Source organism: Rhagoletis pomonella, unplaced genomic scaffold (genome assembly GCF_013731165.1).
Source record: "Rhagoletis pomonella isolate Grant_MI unplaced genomic scaffold, Rhpom_1.0 Rhpom_scaffold_00005, whole genome shotgun sequence".
NCBI classification, from domain to species: domain Eukaryota; kingdom Metazoa; phylum Arthropoda; class Insecta; order Diptera; family Tephritidae; genus Rhagoletis; species Rhagoletis pomonella.
Window position 1 is genome coordinate 61,659,941 of NW_023458559.1, and position 10,818 is coordinate 61,670,758.

The window sequence follows — 10,818 nt, forward strand, 5'->3', positions numbered from 1 at the left end:
TTTTTTCGGTTGATTATAGGTAAATAGTTCGTTGGTGTCTTAGGTGTATTGCTTTCGCTGATATTGCTGTTGTTATTGTTAAAGCTACTGTACATCAAGACATTTTAGTATAGGACAGTGAAGGGTGTGAATATTGGGTCAGTATTGATTGTATTTTGACGATATCTTAAGAGATAAAAAACTTGTACTGCGCCATCGAATGAGTAATGACATTTGATGGGAGGCAGAAATACTCTTTTAAGTTTTGCCAAATACTGCTAAGCTACGGCCGGTTCAGGGCCACGACGGGTCCGTTTCTTTATCCCAGGATTTAAACTTTTACATAAACTACTCTAAGTAAATTTTAACCTGTCCATTTGTAGGGCGTTAATAGAACGTTTATTCAGGAGACATCTTCCCTGACTAACGCTAAGTAGATGGAAATTTTGTCTTTACCAAATTTTTCACCGATAAACCACAGAAGTTCTACACGGAAGCTACGCCAAAAATTGCAAAAGGTCATTGAGAATAATGGCCAATATATACTGGATTAAAATTGGTTTACAATAAAGAAAATTTGTTTAAAAAATTTTCACAAAACTCGAAGGAGACTTATTGTATGACCGAATAATATTTTGCCTGATGGAAAGAATTTGAATGGACCAAACCACGGTAGTCAAAGAAAAAGCAAACAAATTTTAACATGAAAAATGTTTCTTGTCTTGTCCGCTTGTTGTGATATCTTTCCTAGTCTAACCTTAAAAAGAAAACAGCGCCTTCATATTTTTCGCCTTGACTGTACAAACAGCGACCTAGAGTTGCTGCTGCATGTCACTGTCCACAGAAGCACCAAAATATAAATTAAAATAACATCACCAGCAACAACAAAAACACACTCATAAGATGATGACGACTTCGAAGAGGCAGAAAAACGTCTTCTACTTCCAGTAGACTGTAAATTTTGAGGAACCCCGAAAACAAAAATTAAAAAAAAAAACAGATAAACAATGCAAAATAAGAGCGAAAAAGAAATATTGACAAGCAACCTTCCATCCACCAGTATCAGAAACTCGCAAACACAAAAAATCAAAGAAAAAAACCACCAAAAAGGTATCAATGCAACAACAATAGCAAGGGCATAATGTACATATAACGATTGCGAGTTGTTGCAGCAGATGCAATTTTTGAATGATGTGCGAGCGACATTAGCAGTGGAGTAAGAAGCATGGTGAATGTAGCAAGCAATAACGATGGCGGTGGTGGTGGTGGTGCCGGTACCTTGTCGCGCCACAATCAAGGTGCAATCCACCTTGATATGATTTTATTGTTTGTTGCATGCACGTCGTTATTGTTGTGTTCTTGACGATTCCATATTAGGGTGGACCAAAAATGCATGTGAGAAAAGTAACATTGGAATTTCCAAGCTCTCACCCTCTAAAATTATTCTATGTATCTATCAAAAAAATACACCCCTGTCTTTTTTAATCAAAAAATATTTAGAGGTCGCTCAAAGCGCTCAAATTTTCGCATGTATTTTATTTGGGCAAAAACATATTTTTGTAGAATTGGCAGAGAATCCTTGAAAATCAATATTTTTCAGTCGGAAAACTTTGTTTCTCTTCGAATATAAAATCCAACGGTTTATTTGGCAAGTTTTTAATATTAATGATTTTTTATGGGTTCCCGATTGCATTTTTTGGGAGACCCATAAAAAAGTTAAATAAAAAATTGGGTAAAATTCCTTGAGGCCTCCTAAAGAGAAGTAGGGTTTGTCGATTGAAAAAAAGGAGATTTTCGGGGATTCTATACCATTTCTTCGATTTTTTTTTCAGTACAATATACATTGAAAACTGTTAGCACTTTGAGCGACCTCTTTTAAAAACAAAAAACAAAAAAAACGAGGAGGGGAGCGATAAAATTCAGACTTTATTTTTTTTTTGAGTCACCCTATTGTGTATGCACAACATGCATGTAAAGTAATGCTTTGGGTTTTTATAACGTGCGTTGTTGGAGTTTTTGAACTACACTGGCGGTCATTAGACTGGACTCGCCTTACTTTGAAGAGTTTTGGCTATATTTCCAGAGTTCATTTTATGTTTAATATTTTTTTATAAAAGTCTAGCTAGCTATACAACAAACACCATTTAAGTCCCCTATTAAAAATTTATAAAAATTCGATAAATTTTCAGCAAATTTTTAAACTTTTTATTCAGAATTTTTAGAAAAATTTCTTGTATGCACTTTTGTAGCCCATTCAATCAATAAAGTGCAAGTTTCAATTGGCTACAAAATACCGTTGATTTTTGAGAATTTTTTTTGCTGGCGGTGTCACGAAATTTTTCCCATAAAAAGTGTGCTTTTTTTTATATGGAAGAGTCATTTTTATATGGAAAGTTGTCAAAAATCAACGGAATTTTCTTGCTACTTGAAGCTTGCACTTAATTATCCTAAAATTGAATGGGCTACAAAACTGCATACCAGAAATTTTCTAAAAATTCTAAATAAAAAGTTTAAAAATTTGCTGAAAATTTGTCGAATTTTTATAACTTTTGTATGAAGTTTGAAAAGGGGATTTATATGGTGTTTGTTGTATAGCTAGCCAAGTTTTGATAAAAAAATATTGAACTTAAAATAAACAATGGCAATATGCCAAAACTCTTCAAAGTTGGACGAGTCTATTCTAATGACCGCCGGTGTTTGTTTTTCTTTTTTTTCGTTTTTTGATTTGTTTTACTGCAAGGATTGCCACAGCAAGTCAAGGCTGCTTGTGTTGGAGCAGCCGCTGTGTTGCAACAGCCATTAGAAGCGATAAAAGTTTTGGAGCAGACGTCCAACTGACATCAAACGAAAAATCGCCAGGTGCAAGTTGTTTCGAAAAAGGTTTTTATATTTACGTAAGTACTCGTTGCGTGAATTTTTTGTTGCTTTAGGGATTTTGATTGAAAAATTAAAATAAATAAAACAACGTTTATTTCGTGAAGTTAGCGCGGAAGGCTGCATATATGCATTGTTCTGTTTGGGGAGTTAAACCTTGATTTTATTTAACAATTTTATTGGGCTTGAAGCCGTTTTTAATGAAAAAGTTTGTCGAAAATTAATTTAAAACTAATAACACTGTGCGACAGCCGAAACCAGCCCGGATTTTGTTAACATTTTCTGAAAATATACCCATCTAGTAGTAAAACTCTCGATGGATTTGCAAAAGTATGCTCGTAATATTTTTATTTTATGGCCTACTAAAGTTTTCATGTCTTGGCCTAAGTAGTTTTCATAAAGGTCAAAAATTGTTAAAATACATGTCTGAGCGAAATTAAAGGTTAAGACAATATAGTAAAATTTCATTGAAAATATTTTCGTAGCACATTTTAATTCATTAGCTCAAGCCTAAAAGGGTCATTTTGACACTTACTTCAAGAGACCCCGCAAAAAGCCAATTTGGAAGGTCGTAAGAGGATTGATATATTCTAATATAATTGATATATTCTGTGTTATATGCTGCGAACAGGAACGGCAACTTTTGTTTGTTCTATGCCATGGCGGAATTATACCAGGTGAAGAAAAAGATTTTGCCACTGCCTTATTTGAAAAAATTGCCTTTAAAATTTGACTATAAGGCAGCCGAATGACAGAAAATAAAGCGAGAAAGCTGTTTTATTATTTCACCTGTTTATTGCGCCATGGTTCCATGCAAACATTTTAAGATTTTCCAGCAATGTTTTGAACATATTAAAAAGCATGCAGATAAAATTCATACAAAAGCGCTATGTCCAATTTGTTGAGCAGTTATTAAAGACGACTCTTTTTCTATATTTTGTTAGATTTTTCATAAGTAAAAATATTTTGTGAATATTACTTTCTTCATATGAATTATGTCAAATTTTTTGTTTAATTGTATTTTTGTAATAAACAAAGTTCTTTTTCCTTCTGGTCAGTAAACTGTTTTTTACAAATAGTATAAATAAGCAATGGGAAATAAGGCAAAATTTGTTTTATTTCCAACCTTTGATGATTTGAAACCAATTAGAATTTAACAAGAACTAAAGCTGGAATCACACGATTGCCGCAAATGCACCAATCTGCCGCATATTTTACAAGAAATTGTCCCAATCAAATCCTGTTCAGTCACACGATTGCCTCGTTTTATACAATTGTTGTTGCTTTATTGCGTTTTATACAATTGTTGTTGGTTTATCGGAATCGATTGCCGCATGAGTCAATTTATTGTGAAATAACATGATTGGAACATAAATTAAAGCAACAATTTGCGCATTACGACAATCGTGTGATCCGGCCTTAAGTCCCCTCTTTGTAGAGAATGCTATAATTCTCGACAGTTTTTCTAATCGGCTTCTAATCGTCTAACTAAGAGAAACATTAGATTTCGTATCATTTTCCAATCGTCCTCTTATCTTAATGTTTATGGGGGTCCGTTAGTTGAGCTTGACGACAATGTCTGAGGCACTAACTGGTCTAGACAGGGCTAAGTAGTTAACATCGGGTTTGGACTATACACCACGATAAATCACCATCTGCGAGAAGCATATTCATCCATGGAATCCAAAAATCTAAAAATACATATAATCGTGTCCACAGACGGCCTATTGCTGGGGGTCAATCTCTCGTGGCACCCGTGATGAGGTAAAGACATGATTGGGTTTTTCGTTTGGAATGGGTATCGTAATTCAGCACCATATGCAACCTATTTTGAAATAGCTAAACATTAATTTCCTAGACTTAGGTTGCATTTTGGGTGAATGTTTTATTCATTGGGCTTGAAGGTATCGACGTTCGGTAAGGAGAGATTCTTTAGATTTTTAAAGAGATAAATACTAATATTCAGTCAAAATTATTTCAAAATTCATTGTGTTTTTTTTTTTAGTTGAATCCATTAAGTAGGAACACGTTTTCATTCAACTTACGAGGAGGTTCTCTCTATTGAGAGATTCCAATGCATAGGTATGTAAGCATGTAAAACAATTTTCTTAGCAGACTGCTAATAGCAAACTTTTGAATACTAAAGCCTGCTGCTAACTAATTGCAAACGAATGTATCATAAAAAATTAAGATGGAGTCGGAGTCATTAAATCAGCATGATCTTAAAGAACACAACCAGCATTGTTTGCCACAGAAAATACTCAACAACTAATGAAAAATATACCAGAAAAAACTACGGAAATAAGGAGCGAACGAAAGGCAAACAGTCGACAGTTACACACTTAAATGACGAATGTGTCCTGCGCCAACTGGCGACCAGCCGAAGGAGTGTGAAAACAGCAAAAAACTATTTAAAGAAAGAAAAACATATAAAAATATTAAATAAAGGAAACAAGGCATTAAGCAGATACTAACGAACGGTTGGAGCAGATGTGCATGCGAGCTATGAAGAAAAAAGGTAAAAAAGAACAATTCCAAAGGCGTAGTGAACAATGCAAATTAAGAAGAAAAAAGAGAAAATCTTCATATTTTTAAAAGCATAAATGTCTATTCCTACATTCTGAAGTAAAAATCGTTAAAATGCAAGCCAAGTGTAAAAGACAAAAAAAAATACGTTGCTAGTAACAACGAAAGGATATGCGTAACTCGAACTGGGGATCCTTTTATAGGAACGCGAAGAAAACATGCAAAGCAAATCGAAAGGATACAAGCAACAAGGCGTAAACGTGGGCTCCCCGCCACGTTAAGGTACAGTCAGTCGCTTGACGTACAGTTGAATGCAATTCGAATGCCTGCCGAACTGACGCTCGATTGGGACGAATCCCAATTGCATTTGATTGCAATGCGCATGCGTACAACACGCTGTTGCCTACTTCGTATCGCATCTTTTTCATTTATTTTGTTTTGCTTTTGCCGTTTCGAATTTCTTTTTATTTACTTTTTTTCAAACAGGTTTTCAGCGTTGGCGTTGCTCCTGCGCTGTATGTGTGTCTTAAAGGTAGAACTGATGTTGGTAGTGGTAGTGTATTGCTGTTATTATTGCCTTGCTGTTTTGCACTCGCCAAAAGGATCAAGGATACACATGGCGTTGCACTGTGAATCGTTGGTGCTGTGCTATTGGTGGTGGTTGCATTTATTTCGTTTTCAATTCGTTTTCTTGTTGATTTCCACTTCTTCGGTAACGTCTTCTGCCTTTTTAATTTATTTTTTGGTTTTTTTTCAACTACTCTTGCATGGCGTATTTTGTGCGTGTTGTTGTTGTATTTGTTTTTTCGCCGAACATCCTGCGACAGATGTGCACGTACATCAAATTCATTGTGACAGCAGCAGCCGGCAAAGCATCACAGATACAGGCATATCTGCACACTGATCGCTCGTGCAGACGCACTGAATTGTACATACATACGTTGATTGGATCCTAAGGATTTTGAAAAATAGGGCAAACACAAAAAACGGCTCACTTTTTTAACAAATGCACGAAAAAATATGCTCTAATAACGCTTGAAATTTACCCGCCTGCACTTTGTCACATTCAAGTGGTTACCCCGCCAGCCTAAGACCTAGGTACAAAATTGTCCTGCGCCTAGTGGCAGTATTTACATTTGATGTGCTCGCAATTGTCACGGCACCGAAACCAATACGCTTCAATTGCTTTTTCTTTCTATTCAGTGTACAATAGGGTGGTCCAAAATAAATAAAGTCGGAATTTTAATGCTTTCACCCCCTAGAATTTTTCTATATCGAAAAAAATAAACCTCTATTTTTATTTTCTATTTATTTTATATTTTGAAATCAAAAAATATTTAGAGGTCGCTCAAAGCGCTCAAAGTTTTCCATGTACTTTATATGGAAAAAAACAACTTTTCGTAGAAATGGTATAGAATTCTTGAAAATCAATACTTATTCAACCATTTTTTAATACTAACGATTTTTGCATTTTCTGGGGGTTTTGGGGGACCTATAAAATAAAATTACTATAAAAAATGGTAAAATAAATAATTGGGTATTATTAGTGGGAATCATTATTATTATTATTATTATTAGTGGGAATCTCCTGAAGAAAAATAGAACGGCATAGAACAATCCTAGGGGGTGAGAGCATACAAATTCCGACTTTACCTTTTGCACATGCTTTTTTGGGCCACCCTAGTGTACAACCATGCATGCTTCGTTGCGTAAGTTGGAAATTGCGTCAAGATCCCTAAGATCTGCCAGCAAAAAAAAAGAAAACAAATACCCACATATCAGCAGCCAAAGAAAAAAATGTCCACCTTTCCAATTTCCTCCAACAACTTCACTGCTTTCTTCAACTTCCTATTGTCTACGCAGCGGTCCGTACTACACTCTGCTCTGCGCATTGTTTGTTTTGTTCTGGTTATTTGGTGGGTGGTTACGCCACTGCTCGTTCTGCTACCCTTCACTATTAGCACCGATCTCATTGTTCTGCGCACAGGTAGTGTTGCAGTCTCGTCTTTTTTGTGTTGCAATTTTTCTTTCCCGGTTTAAATGCATTTTATTCTGGAGCGTCACAAATCGCACAATGACTAAATTCGTTTTGTCAACTGCCAATTCTTTTATTTTTCTGCATTGTCCCTAACTTTTGGCTTCGCTTTCATAATTGCCATATATTTATTATTTGCGTTAACGTGCTGTAGAAAGTTTTATTATTTAATCTTTTTTTGTACTCACTGGGGCATTCTGATTAAGCGAGTAAAAAGATAGTTGATTTGTATTGTTTACCAATTTTTTAACGGATGTTTATACTGTTGGTGGCGTTGATTGGCTTTATCCAGGTAGGTGGCAAACATATTTTGAAATTCTTGGAACACTAACCAACCAACTGTGGCGGTGTTTAATCTTGCAAATACACCAGCGACGGCGCATATCTTAAGAAAAGTAGTCCTTCGGTGATGTCAGGACAGGATAGGATGGCGCTGAAGTACCGTAGCGTCAGGGATAGAAAACAAAGTATTCTGTAGACTTAGACAAATACTTCAAAACGACTATTTCTGGATCATTCCCATGCCTGTGGTATTTGCATAAAACATCTTAAGCAATGCTCAATATTTTTATGTGAATATCAATAGACCAAGTTTCGGAAGGAATAGCGAAGAGCATCGCAATGCCAGTTTTTGCGTTCCTTAAAAGATTAGATGTTCCTTAGAGTTGATATGCGGACGAACTAATGGCGTTTTCTTTTGTCGGAAAAAATGTCAACTTCTTATATGGCAACATCATCAGAGCGCAACATTTTAAATAAAAAGCACGCAATATGCCTGTGAAGATGCTGAACGAAAACTTGACAGCCCTGGCGCAGAGCAGAATAAAGGCAAAATTTTTTGAGAAAAGAAAACGGTATAAGTTTTGCGAATCCGCAGCCTGACGCTCAACGATCGATTTCTTTGGGGGCTAATGTCACAAACTGCCTCTCTTGTCGGTTCATAGAAAAAGGCGTCTTGCGCGTGAAGGCATACTACGATGACAAAAATCTCAAATTGGGTATACTGAGAGCTTGTTAAAGACATTGCAAATGAGGCTTGATTTAGTTGGGAAAGCCGGTGGGCACAAAACCAGAGCGCAAATAGGTTGTATGAATTAATACATGCATCCACTAGAAAAAGTTTTTTATACAATATTCATGTGTTTTATTAAAAAAAAGTATTCGTTATATTTTAACAGAAATATAGTTCATTCTAAAATATAAATTATTTACATGTAAGTTTGAAACTTTATCTAAAATTAAGAAAACATCCTAGAAAATTTCTAACTTTTTTGTAAAATTTTGTAGTATAATAGTTTGCTGGTTTTGAAATTGCTAAAAAATCTCATTAATTTCTAAATTGTTTTTTTTTTCTGTAAGTGTGGTGCTTTTTCTTACATATCGGTATTTCCGATCTGGTGCTGGAAACGCCCATATAAAAATTAAAAAAAAAATCCTTATAATTTTATTTGTAAATTTAGAAAAAATTTTAAACTTATATTGAAACGGTTTAAACAAGGTGGCGCAAAAGTAATGTCATAATGTGAATAAGCTACCATTTCGTTAAAAATTAAAAAAAAAACTACCTCTTTTTTACGAAAAGTTTGTTTGAAGATCTAAAACTGATGAATTCTACGTCTTATCCAACGTTCCAGACGAACCACGTCAGCTTATATCTGTGTAAGCCAAACTCACCAATCCATTTTCATAGATTAGGTGAAGTTTGCGTAGAGAAAATGGATAGATGAGTTCAGTCTCAGCGGCTTCTAATTTAAAATAATACTTGCTATCCCGTAACTAAAGAACTAAAATTACACTGGTTTACAGCCAAAATGTTCAATGGATGCCACTATCCAATTCCGTTCTAGAATTTCTCGGTGATTCCTAAAATCCGAGTTGTTTTTTTTTCTATGGATATGTTTTCGAGATATTTGCCGTTATTCAGCTTAAAAAAAGAGTGGTTCCACTTAATCACGTATATTTTACGAAGCAATTAAACAATCGTAATACAAAATACGGGAAATGAAAGCCAATGAAATTCTCCATAAACCGTATAAACATCACTTTCGATAGGCCTGATAGTTTCTGAGAAATGAATTAACAAAAAAATAAAAGAAACATTTCTCTCCTATTATAGTATGATTTTTTTTTAAATTTTTTCATAAGAAAAAAACAAAAAATCTGGAGTTGTAATTTAATTTTCAGAAACCATCAGGCCTATCGAAAGTGATTTTTATACGGTTTATGGAGAATTTCATTGGCTTTTATTTGCCGTATTTCGTATTCCGATGTATATGATATAGAGTGTATATTAAAGATTTAACTGACAAATTTTTAAAGGGTGTCTCGATATAGGGCCTGAGATATTAATTGTTTCGTACAGTAGTGACTGATGAAAAAATTAAAAAAATAAAATTTTTCAAATAAAATTTGATCAAATACGTCAAGTGGGCCACTTAAAAATCTTTTTTTTTCGGATAACCATGATAGTTACGTAATTTGCTAGAGGTCCAGGTAATATTTGTTTACCTATACTTTATTTTGCAATAATCCTCTTACTTTGCGAAAAATCGCGAATTTAATATTAACATAATCATTTCTTTTATTGGTCATATCTCCTGAACGGGCAGAGATAACTTAATCATTTTGGTTTAAATAAAACGAAAAACTCCATCTGTTTAGCACGAATTTTTAAGTTTTTCATTTTTAATGTTATGATAAATAAAAATACTTCTTTGTTTTTTTTTCTAAATAAAAAAAAAATCTTGACGTGCTAGAAAAATCCAAACGTTCTGCATACGTTGGACCTAAAAAACAAATAAAAAATTTTTTATAAATCTCTGACTCTTTGTCAATAGAAAAGTACTAATTGATTTTTTTAATACAACCAATATTTATCGCGTTATGATGTGATAAACAATGGCTTACGGCGATACACCTAATATTTTGGATGTTGTATAACTTTTGCAAGTTTTTTATTTTTTTACATTCCTCGTATTTTGCCATATCTTAGAGGTATTTTTATTTACATTATACTCAGTTTATATCAAAATCGAAAGAAGTAATCATAATTTTCATTGGAATGCCTCATATCGTCGTTTAAAGTACAAAACCGCGTATCATTTCGCAAAACCGCGTAACTGTCAGTTGCTGCCAAAAATTAGTTTTGCTCACAGAGGCTCTTGGCTCATTCGTCCTGCAATATACTACCCAGAAATGCCATTGCTTTATAAAAAAGATAACCGTTTTGAAATATGAGTGTTTTTACTCTCTAGAAAATAATTTATGCAACCTCACATACGCGGTTTTGCATTATCTTGATACGCGGTTTTGTACTTTAAACGACGATATATAATTCTTATGTACGTGAGTTTGTGAGTGAACCGATTTTAACGAAATTTTTTAGTTAGTATCTAGATAGTATA